We start from the raw sequence: 19,923 nt of genomic DNA on the forward strand, positions 1-19,923 counted from the left end.
AACAGCCCCTGTTCGTTGTTGCATTTCATCAAAGAAGGGAGCAGAACCACTGTTTATACTGAATATTCTCTGTTATTTAGAAAAGATGATGTAAACAGTAAAGGTCAGTCATCTGGTTCAGAATTCAAAATGATCTCACATCAGATAGTACATTACTGCTTCTGTACTTGTTTCTGATTCAACATTTTGACACAACTTGTCAATGCTGACTATCACTGAGTGCAATAACACTTCAAGGGAATGTTGTTAGAAACCATTCCAAGTCAAAATGCGGGGCTCGGCTGCACAGTCAGGGACAACAGTTTGCACGGACCCAGATATCATAGCGGAGTGGGACCGTGTCCTTGCAGTCTTTAATGTAACGCCTGTGTAACAGGGAAACGCATATCGCTGATTCAATAAAGACGGTCCACGTTGGAAGAAATAAAATAAGTAGAAAAATCAGACAGATAACCTGGGCAGGAAGATATAGGTAAGAACAGGACGGCAACGCTGATTGTTTCTAGATTCATTCCAGAGCCATATTCAAGGGAATGCAGTGCCAGGAAGATAGACAAGTTGGACAAGTGACGCAGGAAGAATGAGTTCATATCCCTGGGAGATTGTCTGTAATATGTGAGGCAAGAGCATGGTGGATATACCAGAGATGAAGCGCCGTTTCTGGGCTGGAGAAATGCGTCAGCACGGATTTGAACTAGCGTGTGGGAGAGGTCAACATATCTGATACGTTTGGGACACCAACAACCAACAAGAGAGAGAAGGAGCAGCCGAAGCATAAAGAATGGTGCCGATAGAGCAATAAGTAATCGAAAACGAAATCTTGGTTGGGATGGTATGGAATATCTAATTGTTAATGTAAGCAATATTTCAGAAAGAATTGGCTGAAATGTGGATGTTGCGACATGAGTTGATGTTGAAGTGGGTATACCGGGGGTGGGGGGGGGGGGGGGTCAAAATGCTAAATGGGGAGTGATGGGGTCTGGGGTTGTTGTCTGTAATATACTCCGGAGAGGTAAAGATTTGAAGAAAAAGGACGGGTGTAAATCTGATGAGAGACACTATTAGAATTCCACACTATCATAAACAGATCGTAGACTAAACTCTCTAACCTAACCTGTCATATGTAGAGATGTCAAAATGTTTGACGAATTTCGGAGATTCCCAAAGAGCGAGTGGCAGATTATGGAGGTACTTTGCCAGAAACATCAGAGTAAAGAGAAATTGAAACAGCCAATACCGGGTGTTTTCAAATTACCTCGGAAAGACTGCAGAACATCACAAAGGGCAAACAATGTCTAATATTCGTAGGTTCTCTGTAGTAGAGCTTCTTAATCAGTGTGTCATCAGCTCGACAGGAATGAAAGAAATGCTCGATATAGTTCTACAGAATGAAGTCAGACAATTTTTTTAGATGAGTGGATTATGTGTAATTTAAAAAATCATCATGCAATAACATGAATGATCGGTGTTTTAATTCCTGAGCCAATCTCATTCACTCAGGCTGTCTGAGACAGGAGCAATGAAGCGCTCACAGGCAGGATCGTCGTGGATGAATGTCCACCGGGTGGGGGGGGGGGCGGTGTCGGGATGAATGGTGGGCTGACGGTAGGACAGGAAAAGAGGGGTTGTGGGTCGGATGCCGGGGGAGGGGTATCTGACCCCATGGGAGTGGGAGGGGTTACGACCCCGGGATGGCTCGGACGGCATTCGGGCCCCACTGAGGGAGGCGTTGGGTCCAGGTGGTTTGGATCCGACCGGATGGGATGGTGTGTGTGGGCGGTTGGCGGAAGATGATGTTGTAGTGGGGAGGGGGGGGGAGGCGGGGTAGGGTCTCTTTTGCCGGGGTGGGCGTGTGGCAGGGTTGGTGGGGATGCGCTGGGGAAATCCATGACATCTATTTTAAGGCGATTGGACATATATTTCAAGATGTCTAACGTAAAAGCAACGTTCACTAAATCAAATTCAGAAACAATTTTAAAATGAGGACAGGCGAGTCTAAAAGCCTCCTCCTCTGCTGATTGGACTCATTAATCTACGTGCCAAAGCGAGGACTCATTTATATTTCAGTGTAAAACGTAATTTCCTCTCAGGATAGGCTGGTGGTTGGAACATTGGTTCAAAGTGTCTATTGCTGGTTGCATTATTTCTGATTGGTGCATTTCACCAGACTGTGACTCACGGTTCATGCATGCGAAAATCTATTGGATACAGCACAGGTTTCCGCCTCAGTCGGTCATGTGGACGATGCTGGAAGGACAGATCAGTATTAGTTAGCCGAAGTTGTTTAAAGGTCAGGTCTCAATGCTGTAACCCGCGCCCGGAAAGATGTTACAATCCTTCCTGATCTTGTTTCTTCTACAACTTCTAAACTGTGAGTGGTAGCATTGAATGCATTCGGCTGTCTATTGAAAAGATGGTTAATTTTAAAATAAATGCATCTCTAAAGTAAATATTGTTGTTTACTGATGAAGATAGGGCAGTGAAGGAGAAAGTTCAATGAACATTAACGGTACGGTACCACAGTGGTTAGCACTGTTTCTTCACAGCGCCAGGGTCCCAGGTTCGATTCCTGGCTCGGCCCACTGTCTGTGCGGAGTCTGCACGCTCTCCCCGTGACTGCGTGGGTTTTCTCTGGGTGCTCCCGTTTCCTCCCACAAGTCCCGAAAGACGTGCTATTATATGAACTGGACATTTTGAATTCTCCCTCAGTGTACCCGAACAAGGTGCCGGAATGTGGCTACTAGGGGCTTTTCACAGTAACTTCATTGCAGTGCGAATGTAATCCTACTTGTGACAATAATATAAATTATTATTTTTGTAATCTGGCCATTAGTAATCGAACTGGTGCACTTGTCCAGTTGCAGTCCAGCACGATGCCGGAAAGAGTTGGCCGCTAACTGTTTGTGTGTTAGTCACTCACAGTGGTGAAGCAATGCAGTCTTTATTAGCGGCTGATAGAAACACCCGTTACTAAGTTAGATATGTCTCCAATGTGGTAAATTAAAACTAAATCAACATAGGTTAAATACTTGAAAAAATACTAAAGAGTTGTTTTTTTAAAAACATTTTCGAAACCTTCGTCTCAAGATAAAAACAAAATTGTTTGAACAGCATTAATCACTGGAATGATGAATATCACCTCCGCCCTCCAGAGAAATGTTACTTCATTTTCCTAAATCTCGGTGCAATTGCTCAATCAGTATTGTGTTTAGTTGGTGATGATAGATTTGAAATGATGTTGTTTATTAAATCAACTTCCTATTCTATGCATTTATATGGAACCATATCGAGTCAGACACTGACCCTCCGAATGAGCACTTTACCCAGATCCACTCCCCCAGGCAACACGCCCCAGCGTCGATACTGCACATTGGTGAACACGAAGTGGCAAATTAGCAAGGCCAATCCACCAAACGTGCACATCTTTGAAACAAACTGGAGCACCTCATGGGAAACCCACACAGACACCGGGAGTGTGCAAACTGCACACAGACGGTGGCCCAAGGTCGGATTCGGTCATGTTCCCAGGCGCTGTGAGGCAGCAGTGCTAACCACTGTTGTACGTAATTATCAAGGTCGCTCAATCTCCGTCCACTTGCTCCATGTCTATATGCTCTCATGCTCTGTCATGCAGCTGGATGTTTTTTTTTGCTAAGTTATTCGGCTGAATACAGTTACCAGTTTTATTTTACTTACATTCTCTAATCTCCACCATAAGTTCTGGTCGACTGACAAGGAAATGTTGTCTCACAGTTAAAAGATTTGTAAAAAATAATGTTTCACCATTCGACATTTGAACCATTTCATTCTTAAAACTGGTTGGAGGAATGTCCTGATTTCGCAAATAATTAAAGATCAGACCCTGAAAATCACTGAACGATGAATACATATGGAATGTGTATTCACCCCCTGAATTATTTCGGCATCGACTTTGACAAAAATCAATTAACAGAAAGGTACCGAATTCAAATGTAATCATTGTATTAGTAGATCGTTGTCAGTTTTATAAAATCACGTAGCAGAGTTTGGGCTGTTAGTTCACTCACTGAGTGTGGCAGCACGGTAGCACTGTGGATAGCACAATTGCTTCACGGCTCCAGGGTCCCAGGTTCGATTCCGGCTTGGGTCACTGTCTGTGCGGAGTCTGCACATCCTCCCCGTGTGTGCGTGGGTTTCCTCCGGGTGGTCCGGTTTCCTCCCACAGTCCAAAGATGTGCAGCTTAGGTGGATTGGCCCTGATAAATTGCCTTTAGTGTCCAAAATTGCCCTTAATGTTGGGTGTGGTTACTGGGTTATTGGGATATGGTGGAGGTGTTGACCTTGGGTAGGGTGCTCTTTCCATGAGCCGGTGCAGACTCGATGGGCCGAATGGCCTCCTTCTGCACTGTAAATTCTATGATCTATGATCAGACAAGTGCACTGGTGCAATCCTGTTCTCTCCGTATGTGTCAGAAGGACTGTTTGTTACTCTGGTTGATGTAGCGATTTAAGCTGACATTTACTTATTGTTTTTTGCTCAATGTTGAGTAACGCCAAAGATTATTACATACATAGGAGCTACAGGATCTTATTTCGGACCAGCAGTTTGTTTCCCATTCGTGTGAATGATTAATATTAATCTCAAAAATGTTGTTCGAAATAATTCTGAAATATCTAGAGTTCTTTTCTGCATGAATATATGTTGTGTATTTGAGGCGATCTTTGAACTGTAGCCATGAATGTTAACAATAAATTAAATTTCCAAATTCAGGTATTTTTGTAGTGACGCAGAATCATTTAATGTGCTCCAACATACGGCATGATGCGAAATGGCACTTATTTATCAATCTCTTTCAAACAGCGGGCGGCACGGTGACACAGTGGTTAGTACTGCTGCCTCACGGCGCCAGGCACCCGGTTCGATTCCAACCTCGGCTGACCATCTGTGTGGAGCTTGCGCATTCTCCCCGTGTCAGCGTGGGGTTCCTCTGGATGCTACAGTTTCCTTCCACAGACCAAAGGTGTGCAGGTTAGATGGATTGCCCCTGTGTCCAAAACGTCAGGTGGGGTTAAGGGGAAAGGGCGGGGGATTGGGCTTCGCACGGCCTCTGCAGGCTCGATGGGCCAAATGTCGACATGATTTAACGTCATTGCACACTTTCCCTTAAAACACATTTTGGATGTTATTGTTGTTTGAAAACTCCAGTCAGTAAAAAAACTGATTGATCTTCCATCCTGTCGATGTCAGTAAACATAATTTTAATATTTTGATATTGGTCAACTTTGCTTGGGCAGCACCGTGGCACAGTTAGCACTGCTGCCTCACGGCGCTGAGTTCCCAGGTTCGAACCCGGCTCCGGGTCACTGTCCATGTGGAGTTTGCACATCCTCCAACTGTTGGCGTGGGTTTCGCCCCCACAACCCAAAGATGTGGATTGACCACGCTAAATTGCCCCTTAATTGGAAAAAAACGTGGGTTCTTTAAATTGAAAAAAAAAAACTTTGCCTGTTCATGTCAGTTTGAGTTTCCGACCGAAATTAATTTTCGCCTCAAATTAGACAAGAGCTAATCCAATGTATTTCAAAATGTTCCATGTTGATCTTGTGGAAGCTAATCCCATCCGATTTGCAATTTTAATCGGATAGTTGTAATCTGCCGGGTTACATGTTTGCTGCATAAAGTGTTCAAAGCCTGTGTGTAAGTGAACAAACTGAGAGCAGAACATCAGTCAAAGCTGCACCTGCTACAGGCGGAACCCACATACACATTTATGCCGGATATATTTCTCAGTACATGCACCAAGGTCTGATCCTTGTATGATACAGCAAACCGAGTCGTAAAAATAACTTTATTCGCCGTTTTGATGTCGAACATGTCCAATGTTTATTCCCCGATAAATATGAACAAACTCTGAATCAATACTTGTTTAACTTTGTATTTTTGAATAATGGTGGCCCGGTGCAATATCAAAATACTTAATTTTTCCAAATCTATTTGACCTCCGCAAGTGTTGTGTTAGTTTTTTTTCTAATTAGCGGCAAGTTCACAATGTGAAAATAATTGGCTACTCTAAATTTCTAAAAAAAAAACAGCTGGCTATTCGTGGGAATTGAATGACGTTAACATATAAATTGTTTGTTGAAGTAATGTTGCTTTAATTAATTTCATATGAGGGTTGTTGCCTTAGTTATTTTGCCATCTGATTGAACTTGGGTTCCTGTGATATATGTCTCAAACTTAGATTTCAACCCTAACTGCTGACATAAAATAATATAGAGATGTTCTTCTATACGTCTTTTTGACCTGTACGTACAACGCTGCATGCAATTAAATATTAATTTAAGCTTTTAAATCGGTGTGACTTCATCTGAAGCCTGCATATTTTTGTGTGCTCGGCAGGTTCTGATGCTTCAGTGAATTCAACGAGTGTAGAGCACAATACAACGAGTCCTTTCCAGGCGACTAAATCCAGTAGCCAGTTCTGACACCAATATTGCTCAGGAATCATGTTGTCTGTCCTTGTGTGTGGACGGGATTCGAATTGAAACATTTAATCGATAATATTACAATGCTGATTCTTGATTAAGTTGTGAGGGCAAATTTTCAATTAGTATTACCTCTCAGTAATTAGCAGCAAGCATTCTTTGAAAGAATAAGGCTGGTGAAAATTCATGTGACGCCAAGGATCCTTTTACTTGATGCTTTAGTTGCTTTTATCATCATATTTTCATCATAGAATAGAATCATAGAATTTACAGTTCAGCAGGAGGCCATTCGGCCCATCGAGTCTGCACTGGCTCTTGGAAAGAGCACCCTACCCAAGGTCAACACCGCCACCTTATCCCCATAACCCAGTAATCCCACCCAACACTAAGGGCAATTTTGGACACTAAGGGCAATTTTGGACACTAAGGGCAATTTTGGACATTGGCAATTTATCATGGCCAATCCACATAACCTGCACATCTTTGGACTGTGGGAGGAAACCGGAGCACCCGGAGGAAACCCACGCACACACGGGGAGGACGTGCAGACTCCGCACAGACAGTGACCCAAGCTGGAATCGAACCTGGGACGCTGGAGCTGTGAAGCAATTGTGCTATCCACAAGGCTACCGTGCTGCCCGTTTTAATTCAGTCCAGCTCGTCAGTTACATAGCCCTTTATAATTCGGAACTGTATCCGTAGGGTATCATGTAGAGATTCATTTCTCAGTTTCCTTAATCTTTACCCATTTTGGTGGTCCGATGCGCTGTCACGTTCAGTGGAATATTGGCTGCTGTTCCACGGTCACCGTTAATGTTTTCCAGAATCATAGAATATATGCATCAGAGTAGAAGGTCATTCGGCACCCTGTGCTCTTAGTGTCTCTATCAAAAATCTGTTCCTGCACTGCCAGTCCACATCTCTCTCCAAAGGTTCTTGTGCGTTCCTCCCGTTCAGGTCTTCAGAAAATCTGAAGATGTAGAAAGTGTTTCTCTCGGCAGGCTGAATGACCCGCCGGCCAGACTAATATCGGTTCCCAGCTTGCAGCCGCTAACCCTGAAATGTTGTTTTCTTTGTCCAATAGACCTTCTGACAACTGCATTTAAATGAGTTGAGGGAGCGCTGTCGAGATCAAAGCCTCCCGTTTCTTAAATATTAAAATGCGTTGCTCCCCTGTCATCCTTCAGGGTTTCATTTTAAACCTATGGTCAATAATTGTTTACCACTCCTTAAAGTTTCCTCCCATTCACTATAACCAGGCGACTCACAACCTTACACACTGCAATCAAAGCCCATCATGAGTTCCCCTGTTCTAAGGAAATCAACACCAGCCCCTGCAAACTTTCCTCAGAATTCTAACTTTGTACTTCCGAAAAGATCCTCGTTAATTTCCTCTGGAACCCCGTCCTCCTTTGCGCAACTACAACATTTCTGTAATGAGGTCAAAAAACTGAAGGTAGTGTTCAAATTGTGGCCCTCGTGACATTACAAACTGTCCAGCATAACCTCTTTACTCTTATAGTCAATGCCTTGATTAAGGGAGGGAATTGCTCCTCTCTTTAATTCCTTAGAGGAGTCACATTGGACGGGGAACGGTGATTCTGTTTCTCCCTTCACAAATACTGCCACATGATATGCGTTTTCCTGCAATTCCTGTGTTTATTCAAGATTTACACCATCCACAGTATTTTATTTTGGTAAAAAAGAATAATATCCCATCGGCCTTCTTAACTGCGTAATCTACCTTCCCTGCTACCTTCATGTAAGTATGACCGCATAATTCAACATCCCACAATTCATCTAGACACCAGCATAATCCCGTTTTGGGGCCATCTTTAGTCCAATCTGACCTTTCAAATGAATCACATTCCACTTTTCCGTGTGGAATATCATTATCCGATTATCTGCACACTGGAGCAACTAATGATGTCCGATTTCATACTCCAGTTCTATGCTCATTATCAACCATGCGGTGAATTTTGCCTTATCTGCAAACCTCTTGATAATACCCGCTAAACTTTAGTCCAATGAATGAATTTACTCAAGACAAAGTGGAGAATGTGTAACTAAACACCGCGGAATCACGCATAGAAAGATCTTCGCACAAACCTATCAACCATTTCACTGTCTTACTGCCACGACGCAGATCTGGTATAGAGCTTGTCACATTCTTCTTGATCCCATTGACTTCAATTTTTGAACCAGCCTTCCTTTGAAAAAACTTGAAACAGTCCAACGAGGTCATATAAACTCCATTAAGCTCATTACAATCCCTGCTCACTTCCTCCTCAAAATTTCAACACATATGTTCAGTCACTATCTCTCCGGACGAAAGCACTGCTGGCCACCTTCTCTTTGGCCATTCACTTCTAAGTATATAGTTTTTACCGCCTCCCATAATTTTTTCCAATTATTTGCCCGCTATCGTGATTAGATCAATTACCTGTAATTATAAGGTCTCCCCTAGGACTATCTATTTTGAAACAAAGTTGCAGTCCACAAGACTGAGGACCTGCACTTGCACCGAGTGGGGACTCTAAATGGTGGTCAACATATTGATTATATTCACTCTGGCTTCTATTAATAGTCTTGGGTACATTGGAATTACCCATGTAATCACTCACGTTCAAGGATGACAATACTGTACCTTCTTCTATCAGATTTATATTCAATCTTTTTTTAAAATTCAGTAATGACAGGATGTGCCAGCATTTATCTCCTATCCCTATTTGCCCTTGCAGAAGACCAAAAGAACTAGGAGCAGGAATAGGCCATCTGGACCATCGACCCTGTTCCACCAAGCAATCAGCTCACAACTGATCTTTCTGTCCACACAGCTCCACTTACCCGCACGCTCACCATAACCTGAATTCCTTTACTGTTTCAAAATCTACCTACCTGGTCCTTAAACTCTTCCAAAGAACAAAGAACAAAGAAATGTACAGCACAGGAACAGGCCCTTCGGCCCACCAAGCCCGTGCCGACCATGCTGCCCGACTAAGCTACAACCTTCTACACTTCCTGGGTCCGTATCCCTCTATTCCCACCCTATTCATGTATTTATCAAGATGCCCCTTAAATGTCACTATCGTCCCTGCTTCCACCACCTCCTCCAGTAGCGAGTTCCAGCCACCCACTACCCTCTGCGTAAAATACTTGCCTCGTACATCTACTCTAAACCTTGCCCCTCTCACCTTAAACCTATGCCCCCTAGTAATTGACCCCTCTACCCCGGGGAAAAGCCTCTGACTATCCACTCTGTCTCTGCCCCTCATAATTTTGTAGACCTCTATCAGGTGGCCCCTCAACCTCCTTCGTTCCAGTGAGAACAAACCGAGTTTATTCAACCGCTCCTCATAGCTAATACCCTCCATACCAGGCAACATTCTGGTAAATCTCTTCTGCACCCTCTCTAAAGCCTTCACATCCTTCTGGTAGTGTGGCGACCAGAATTGAACACTATACTCCAAGTGTGGCCTAACTAAGGTTCTATACTGCTGCAACATGACTTGCCATTTCTTATACTCAATGCCCCGGCCAATGAAGGCAAGCATGCCGTATGCCTTCTTGACTACCTTCTCCACCTGTGTTACCCTTTCAGTGACCTGTGGACCTGTACTCCTAGATCTCTTTGACTTTCAATACTCTTGAGGGTTCTACCATTCACTGTATATTCCATACCTGCATTAGAACTTCCAAAATGCATTACCTCACATTTGTCCGGATTAAACTCCACCTGCCATCTCTCCGCCCAAGTCACCAAACAATCTAAATCCTGCTGTATCCTCTGACAGTCCTCATCGCTATCCGCAATTCCACCAACCATTGTGTCGTCTGCAAACTTACTAATCAGACCAGTTACATTTTCCTCCAAATCATTTATATATAATACAAACAGCAAAGGTCCCAGCACTGATCCCTGTGGAACACCACTGGTCACAGACCTCCAATTAGAAAAGCATCCTTCCATTGCTACGCTCTGCCTTCTATGACCTAGTCAGTTCTGTATCCACCTTGGCAGCACACCCCTGATCCCGTGTGACTTCACCTTTTGTACTAGTCTACCATGAGGGACCTTGTCAAAGGCCTTACTGAAGTCCATATAGACAACATCCACTGCCCTACCTGCATCCATCATCTTAGTGACCTCCTCGAAAAACTCTATCACGTTAGTGAGACACGACCTCCCCTTCACAAAACCATGCTGCCACTCACGAATACGTCCATTTGCATCCAAATGGGATTAGATCCTGTCTCGAAGAATTCTCTCCAGTAATTTCACTACCGCTGAAGTAAGGTTCACCGGCCTGTAGTTCCCTGGATCATCCTTGCTACCCTTCTTAAACAGAGGAACAACATTGGCTATTCTCCAGTCCTCCGGGACACCCCCTGAAGACAGTGAGGATCCAAAGATTTCTGTCAAGGCCTTAGCAATTTCCTCTCCAGCCTCCTTCAGTATTCTGGGGTAGATCCCATCATGCTCTGGGGACTAATCTACCTTAATATTTTTTAAGACACCCAACACCTCGTCTTTTTGGATCTCAATGTGACCCAGGCTATCTACACACCCTTCTCCAGACTCAACATCTACCAATGTCTTCTCTTTGGTGAATACTGATGCAAAGTATTCATTTAGTACCTCGCCCATTTGCTCTGGCTCCACACATAGATTCCCTTGCCTACCCTTCAGTGGGCCCACCCTTTCCCTGGCTACCCTCTTGCTTTTTATGTACGTGTAAAAAGCCTTGGGATTTTCCTTAACCCTATTTGCCAATGACTTTTCGTGACCCCTTCTAGCCCTCCTGACTCCTTGCTTAAGTTCCTTCCTACTTTCCTGATATTCCACGCAGGCTTCGTCTGTTCCCAGCCTTTTAGCCCTGACAAATGCCTCCTTTTTCATTTTGACGAGGCCTACAATACCTCTCGTTATCCAAGGTTCCCGAAAATTGCCGTATTTATCCTTCTTCCTCACAGGAACATGCCGGTCCTGAATTCCTTTCAACTGACACTTGAAAGCCTCCCACATGTCAGATGTTGATTTGCCCTCAAACATCCGCCCCCAATCTATGTTCTTCAGTTCCCGCCATATATTGTTATAATTAGCCTTGCCCCAATTTAGCACATTCATCCTCGGACCACTCTTATCCTTGTCCACCAGTACTTTAAAACTTCCTGAATTGTTGTCACTGTTACCGAAATGCTCCCCTACTGAACCATCTACCACCAGGCCGGGCTCATTCCCCAATACCAGGTCCAGTACCGCCCTTCCCTAGTTGGACTGTCTACATATTGTTTTAAGAAGCCCTCCTGGATGCTCCTTACAAACTCCGCCCCGTCTAAGCCCCTGGCACTAAGTGAATCCCAGTCAATATTGGGGAAGTTGAAGTCTCCCATCACCACAACCCTGTTGATTTTACTCTTTTCCAAAATCTGTGTACCTATCTGCTTCTCTATCTCCCGCTGGCTGTTGGGAGGCCTGTAGTAAACCCCCAACATTGTGACTGCGCCCTTCTTATTCCTGATCTCTACCCATATAGCCTCACTGCCCTCTGAGGTGTCCTCCCGCAGTACAGCTGTGATATTCTCCCGAACCAGTAGTGCAACTCCGCCTCCCCTTTTACATCCCCCTCTATCCCGCCTGAAACATCTAAATCCTGGAACGTTTAGCTGCCAATCCTGCCCTTCCCTCAACCAGGTCTCTGTAATGTCAACAACATCATAGTTCCAAGTACTAATCCAAGCTCTAAGTTCATCTGCCTTACCCGTCAAACTTCTTGCATTAAAACATATGCACTTCAGGCCACCAGACCCGCTGTGTTCAGCAACTTCTCCCTGTCTGCTCTGCCTCAGAGCCCCACTGTCCCTATTCCCTAGTTCTCCCTCAATGCTCTCACCTTCTGACCTATTGCTCCCGTGCCCACCCCCCTGCCATACTAGTTTAAACCCTCCCGTGTTACACTCGCAAACCTTGTGGCCAGGATATTTATGCCTCTCCGGTTTAGATGCAACCCGTCCTTCTTATCTAGGTCACACCTGCCCCGAAGAGCTCCCAGTGGTCCAGAAAACGGACCCCCCCCCTCCTCCACCAGCTGTTTAGCCACGTGTTCAGCTGCTCTATCTTCCTATTTCTAGCCTCACTGGCACGTGGCACAGGTAGTAATCCCGAGATTACAACCCTAGAGGCCCTGTCTTTTATGTCGCCTCAACTGCTTCACTGGGCAGGGAATTGCACAGATTTACAACCCTTTGGGTAAAGAGTTCCCTCCTCAATTCAGTCCTAAATCTGCCCCCCCCTTATTTAAAGACTATGCCCCCTAGGTACAATTTCACCCGTTAATGGACACATCCCCTGCTTATGTCTTAACTGTTCCTTTCCTCTCCACTCCGGAATGAACCTAGTGAATCTCCTCTGCACCCCCTCCAGTCTCGTACATTCTTTGTCAAGTAAGGAGACCAAAGCTCTAGACAGCACTCCAGGTGTGGCCTCACCAGCACCCTATACAGCTGCAGCAAAACCTCCCTGTTTTGAAACTCCATCCCTATAGCAATGAAGGACAACTTTCCATTTGCCTTTTTAATTGCCTGCTGTACCTGCAAACCAACTTTTTGCGATTCATTCACAAGGAAATCCAGGTCCCTCTGTAAAACACGATGCTGCAATTTGTTCTCATTTAAATAATAGTCCATTTTGCTGTTATTACGACAAAAATTGATTTCCTCATATTTCCCAACATTTCATTCCATCTGCCAGGCCCTCGCACACTCACTTAAACGATTCATATTCCTCTGCATTTTTCAGTGTCCTTTGCATATTTTTCCATTAATCATAGTGTCATCTGCGAACGTTGTCACCGTGTAGCACCATTAGCTTGCTAAACACTACCTCATTAATGATAATGACCGTTTTTGCATCCTAACCTGCCATCACCTCTTTGCCGTCAATTATTGACGAGTTATGTGTATCCTCCACTATGAAGACCGACACAGAATACCCGTTCAATGTCACGGACATTTCCAAATTTCCCATTATTAAATCTCCCTTCTCAATCTCCAAAGGACTAATGTTTTCCTCAAACACTCTTTTCCTTTTTATACATTTGTAGAAACTTTTTGCACCTGTTTTTTTTCAATATTTTGACCTAGTTTGCTCTCATAATATATTGTACATTTCTTTATAGCTTTTATACGTGGCTTTCTTTCGACAGTTAAAGATTTCCCAATCCTCTAGTATCCAACTTATCTTTGTCACTTTGTATGCCTTTTCTTTCAATTTGATACCCTCCTTTATTTCCTTAGATGTCCATGATTGATTTTCCCGTTTTCCTGCAGTCCTTCCTTTTCAGTGGAATATTCGTTTTCTGAGCACTGTGAAAAATCGCTTTGAAAGCCTTCCACTGTTCCTCCATTGTCCCACGACAATGTCTTTGCTCCCAGTCTACTTTCGCCAACCACGCCCTCATCCAATTGTTCATAAATGCACAAGTTCATAAGATATAGGAGCAGAATTAGGCTGTTCAGTCCATCAAGTTTGCTCCGCCATTCTATCATGGCTGATATCCGCATCTGCGACCTACAATGTTACAGACCTGGAGCTGGATTGTGAAATCAGCCAGAGCATCTCCTCCCTAGAAAACTATGTTCGGAGCAGCAATAGGAAATTTAGCGACGCGAGCGTAATCCCCCTCAATGTGATCATGGCTGATCCCATGCATGCCTCAGTTCCACTCTCCTGCCCGTTTTCCATAACCCGTCAACCTTGACCAACTTTGTCTCCTTTGTTTTTGTGCAAGACACTGGTATTGGATTTTACCTTCTCACCTTTCATCTGTGTTTTAAATGGAACCATACTGCGATTGTTCCTTCCGAAAGGATCCCTACCTACGAGAGAATTCTGTGTTTGACAAAGAGTCAACTGCTTTGACAAAGAGTCACTGGACTCGAAACGTTAGCGCTTTTCTCTCCCTACAGATGCTGCCATAGCTGCTGAGAATTTCCAGCATTTTCTCTTTCCTTTCTGATTCCAGCATCAGCAGTAATTTGTTTTTAGATCATTACGTATTCCTGTCTCAATACACGGGGCCAGATAGAGAATAGCTTGCTCCCTCGTGGGGTCCATTACATATTGTTCGAGTAAAATGTCGCACATACATTCTATAAACTCCTCCTCAAGGCTGTCTTGAACAACCTGGTTTGTCCAATCGACATGTGGATTAAAATCCTCTATGACAACTGCCGTAATATTATTACATGCATCAGTTTTTTGTGTATAGCCCACCCACCGTAATGTTATTATTTGGTGGTCTATAAACTACCCCAATCAGCGACCTTTTCTCCTTACTATTTCTAATTTTGTCCCAAATGGATTCAACCATTTTCTCCATAGACCCAATATCAACTCGCACTTCCGCCCTCATGTCATCCTTAAATATCAGAGCTGCACCACCTCCCTTACCTTCCTGCCTGTTCTTCCGAATTTTCTGATACCCCATGCTTTTTTAACTCCCAGTCGTGACCACCCTGCAACCATGACTCTGTAAAGGCCACTAAATCATACTCATTGGTGATGAGTTGCGTCATCAACAAATTTACCTTGTTTAGAATGCTACTAACATTCAGGTGAGGTGCTCTGATGCTAGGTTTCTTTTTTACCTTCTCTTTGAATCGTAACACCTCCATTAATAACTTCGCCTGAGTTATTCTTCCATTTAACGTTTTTGCATCGTTTTCCCTGTAGTTGAATCCTCCACCCCACATGCTAACCTGCCGTTTTGCTTCTCAATAGCCATTATTCTTCCCGTAGATTCATCCATCTACAGTGGCAGGATTTGAACCTAGGTCCCCAGCGCATTACGCTGGGTCCCTGGCTAATTATTTCAGTGTACCACTGCGTCACTGCCTCTCAATTATTCCACACTGCGAGGAGACCGGCAGGGTTTGCAATAAGGTTCAGACCCACATTCTTAATTCCGCATAATAGTCACCCGTTTGCTAGTTGAATGCCTTACTCCTTCCTTTATTATCCTTTTTCCAGAAGGTATTGTAAACCATAGTTGTGTTCTATTGCAGCTTGCTTGCCAACATTTATTTCATGTTATCACATTGTTTTCCTAATTTTATTTTGATTCACTGCTGCACGTGCTGTAGTCGTCTTGCTTTTCTTAGCATTGAGTGCACACTAATGGACATACGCTCTACGAATCTGCCTCATCTAACCTTGTAAAACGCTTGACATCAATGGTCTATAGGTTTCACCATCTGATCTTTGCATGTCTCGAGATTATGTAGCACTGCTTTATCATTAGGAAGCTGCTACCCGACTTTTGTTCAATGGATCTTCAGTTCCATTGTATTGTGCTTACAAGAAATTACAACTTGAGCAAATGTCACTTACTTGCACTTCAAAAACATTTGTGTCAAAACAAACTAAATTGTGATAATTTCCAACTGCCATTTTGCCCACTGCTTCCCTTTCTACCTGCCACACTTCATTTCCTTGAACAATGTCCAGAACGTTCTGAAATGTCATTTTGTTGGACACTGATTCGGCGGCCAGAAACTCTGTCACGAATAATTCAGAACACCTGTTCAGTTCAGAATTCCATTGTCTCAGTTAATGTCCCGGTAGTTAAAACCTCCACCGTTACCAACATGTTGCTTTTTACAAACCATTTGTTACTTTGCTGCATCGTGTGTGCGTGGGTTTATTCCGGGTGCTCCGGTTTCCTCCTACAGTGTAATTACCTGCAGGTTAGATAGATTGGCCATGCAAAATTGCCCCTTTGTTTCCCAATTAGGCGAGGTCGGGTTACTGAGTTACGGGGATAGGGTAGAAACGTGGGTTTAAGCAGGGGGGTCTTTCCAAGGGCTGGTGCAGAGCCGTCGGAACGAATGGCCTCCTTCTGCACTGTAAATTCTATGGTTCTATAATTTCAGTTATTCTATTATCCTCCAAATATTTGGGGGTTTGTAGTTCATCTCAATAGTTTGATCACCCTTTCTGTTACCTTGTCCAATCATTCAGTCTTCAGTTGATGGTTTCAATCATAACATTGCTGAAAATGTTTCCTGAACAGATATTGCCAACGTTCATCTCTGTTCAATCCCCTCTATATCTGTTCTGCAACCTTGTAAAGAAGATATTTGAGCTGATAGCCCCATCTCTCTTTAAGCCACACTCCTCTAATGGCTAAAACAGAATTCCACTAGCTTTCTATCCATTCACTGAACTCGTCTTATTTATTTGTCATAGTTATTGCATTTATCCCTCTAACCTTAAACACCGCCAAATTATTGTTATTTCATTTTCTAAGTTTTATAACCTCTGCCTTCCAAATCCATTCAGTAACTGTCGATTTCCACTCAATGTCTAACTTTGGCAGATCCCAATTCACTCGGAATTTACTATCTCCAGGAAACAAGAGAATAAACGCCGCCCAACAACATGATTCTTCCAAACCGCTGAGAGTCACTAGCCGGTCCATTGACTTGCAAGTCCTTTGCCTTATGCATCTCTGACCTCCCGCAAAGCTGGTCACAACACACCAGGACTAATGTTTTACGTAAATTTAAACTGCCCAATTCATTTTTTTCAAATTCAGGGACAGTTTTGCATGGACAATGCAGCTACCCGGCACATCTTTGGGTTGTGGGGGTGAGACCTATGTTGACACGCATCAGGAACCTAATCTGGTCGTGCTGAACAACAAATCATCGACCCCTTTGTATATTTAACTTAAACAGTTAGCGATCAGAGTATTTCATCCAACACTTCAGAATATTATTTGCCTTGGCTATTGCCTAACAACTACAACCTTTAATCAGGATGAGTAAAAGGGTAATGATGCATTTTTAAAAAAAATACTGTTCACGCTATTGTCGCACCACGTTCGGAGTGTTTGTTCCACCTCCATTCGACCCGCTTTAATTGTGGGAATCTCTCCTTTTCCAATCAGTTTTGTGGATCTCAGCTCAAAGAGGTAAACAGGAACACTTTCATTTCAGATATTTCTCTCCAGTTTGATTACACTTCTCATGAAGATGAAGTGATGAATGTTTCAGCAAAAAAAATGTATTAAAAAGCAGTAGATGAGCGTATTTAGAATCACAACAACTGAATAATGGAAATGAGAACTAAATGTGAAATGATTATTCTGATTGATAACGCACATCAATCTCTTTTCGGTCACGATTCTCGTGTAAGTTCTGTATTGAATGGGTTTTATTCTTCTTAATCGCCCCTCGCCGACGAAAGGAACCATTTGCGGCGTTTATCTCTCATTCTAGAATTCATGTACCAGCCGTAGCCTCTGCCAAATATCTACCATCATTGTACCGTCATTTTAAAATTGTTGTTTCTTATATTACTGTGTGCTGCTTTCCTTTCATTGCTGATACCGGACGAGAGAAGTTCAGCTGAATAACAAACATTCTAATTAATGGTTTGAAACAAACTTAAATGTAAATTTCAGTAAGATGTTTCAGTGTCTATTGGAATCTCAGATTCGGGGATAGTGAGACAGAAAAAGTAATTGTTTCTATTAGCGTCTGTGAACGGGGAAACCATTTGCCCGCCCAAGTTGTTTGTATGCAACACTGTCTAGAACTCTGCCTTATATCGGCATTGGCTTTCTCCTGTCCTGGAAATTCACTATTCCATTTCTTTGAGTTTGCATCATATTAACAAATTATCCCTTCTTGGTTTGTCCCTGGCTCAAGTGCTGAAGGCTCATTGTCCAATTATTTTTTTTCAACCACAGGCTAAACTATATGACCAGTAAAACAAATGGGGTCACACATCCCTCTGTGTAATTCATTCCACAGATTGAAGGAAGTTGCCATTTTACATTTTGCCGCATTTGTGACAATTCTGCGTGATAGTTTCAATAATTTCTTACCTTAGCCAACTCTAATTTTTAGCATCTCATTTCAGGTGAACCGGGGAACAGCGAAGATGACCCGTCAGGTAATGTACTTTATTGTCACGTTATGTGTTTTGTTTTTGCGTTAACATTGGCATTGAATACTGAAACTCGCATTACTTTTTTAAAAACAGTTTATCAATTGTCCGATTCCCGTCCGGTACCCGTCCGCTACCGTAACAAACATTAAAACATTGAACACACACAAGGCTGCCATTTGACCCTTGATGTACTTAAATTCTGAACCAATACTTTTTCACTATAAGATCAATTCACACCGCCATATCTCTAGATCGAAATGCCGGTGCACGTTAACTGCATCCAGGATTTGTGTCACAGATATTGAGGTGCAGATGCGTACGTCCCTCTAATTGTTCCACCAATAGTTTTACTGTATCTTTCATGTCACTAACCTATGCGCTTTGGAAACTGGATAATTATTATATCTTCTGCATACACCTAATACATTCTGATGGTTGAATTATTTCTCCACTGCTCTCTTCCGAAACGTTAAGGCATCCTATCCTCCCGCACAGCTACATTGAGCCATTTCAGGTAACTTGTCAAATAAGAAACATATATTCCTTCCTGAAGGAGGAAAATAAGTGGCATTACTTAAAAGCATTTGGGCGGAATCAGGTGCAGGCAAACTTTTGCTGGTGCCAGAGGAACAGCGAATTCCAACCTCACCAATCAGTGATGATGTGAAGATGAAATTGACATTCAGCCCCTTACATTTTGTACTTGCACAGGTTACAAACAAAGCTAAAAACCTGGAAATATCTTTCAATCCATAATGGTCTTTGCATCTCTCTTCGTTCGGCATGTCAGTCCTGAACGTTATGAAGAACTGGCCATGCAGCGGTACAAGGTTCCTTAACCTGAAATATAGTCTGTGTCCACTGCCAACGGGTGTGATACTATCACATAGAATTAACAAATGCCTTCCAATGGGTCCAGTCGGAAGCTGTAACTCGGCACATTTCCAAAACAGAAAGAACATGATTCCATTTGGACTTCACCGAAAGCCTCATTAATTAATCTGCGCCGCCAGAAATGTTGCCATCTTAATCCAGCCCTGAATTCTTCAATGTAGGAACCAAGAGAGGATATTTTCAGCTAGCCTGAGCGCCTGTGTTCATTGTTTCGGCAGCACTGTTTAAACGAGGGAATTAGTCGATCAAACCATCAATTCGAAACTCTCTCGCTGCAAGTGAAATTTAGCATGCTCCAATCCAGTTGCTTGCTCTGCAGTCCTGGTGTTGTAAGATTTCTTACTCTGTTCATTACTCGAGGAACTTATTAAGTTTTGAGAGATTAAGTTCACTAAACACACACAATTGCTTGGATCCCTTTCGAGAATTTCATGTTATATAATGTTTCCATACACAGAGAAGCAGGCGGAAACACGATGCAGATCGAATCTCGAAGAATTGAACGCTTATAGCCGTCAGCAGCATCTGAAATAAACCGTCAGCAGCATCTGAAATAAACCGTCAGCAGCATCTGAAATAAAACAATACTAAATTCTGCAAAATTA

The 19,923-nt window shown here is 43.2% G+C and overlaps 1 long non-coding RNA gene across 1 annotated transcript in view; it reads right to left on the reverse strand.

The window, feature by feature from the left end:
* The window catches only part of LOC140399565 (uncharacterized), a 358,239-nt gene that overhangs the window by 94,896 nt on the left and 243,420 nt on the right, over positions 1 to 19,923 (reverse strand). The gene's annotated exons all lie outside the window — the stretch shown is intronic.

This window comes from Scyliorhinus torazame, chromosome 23 (genome assembly GCF_047496885.1).
Source record: "Scyliorhinus torazame isolate Kashiwa2021f chromosome 23, sScyTor2.1, whole genome shotgun sequence".
In the NCBI taxonomy this organism is placed as follows: Eukaryota; Metazoa; Chordata; class Chondrichthyes; order Carcharhiniformes; family Scyliorhinidae; genus Scyliorhinus; species Scyliorhinus torazame.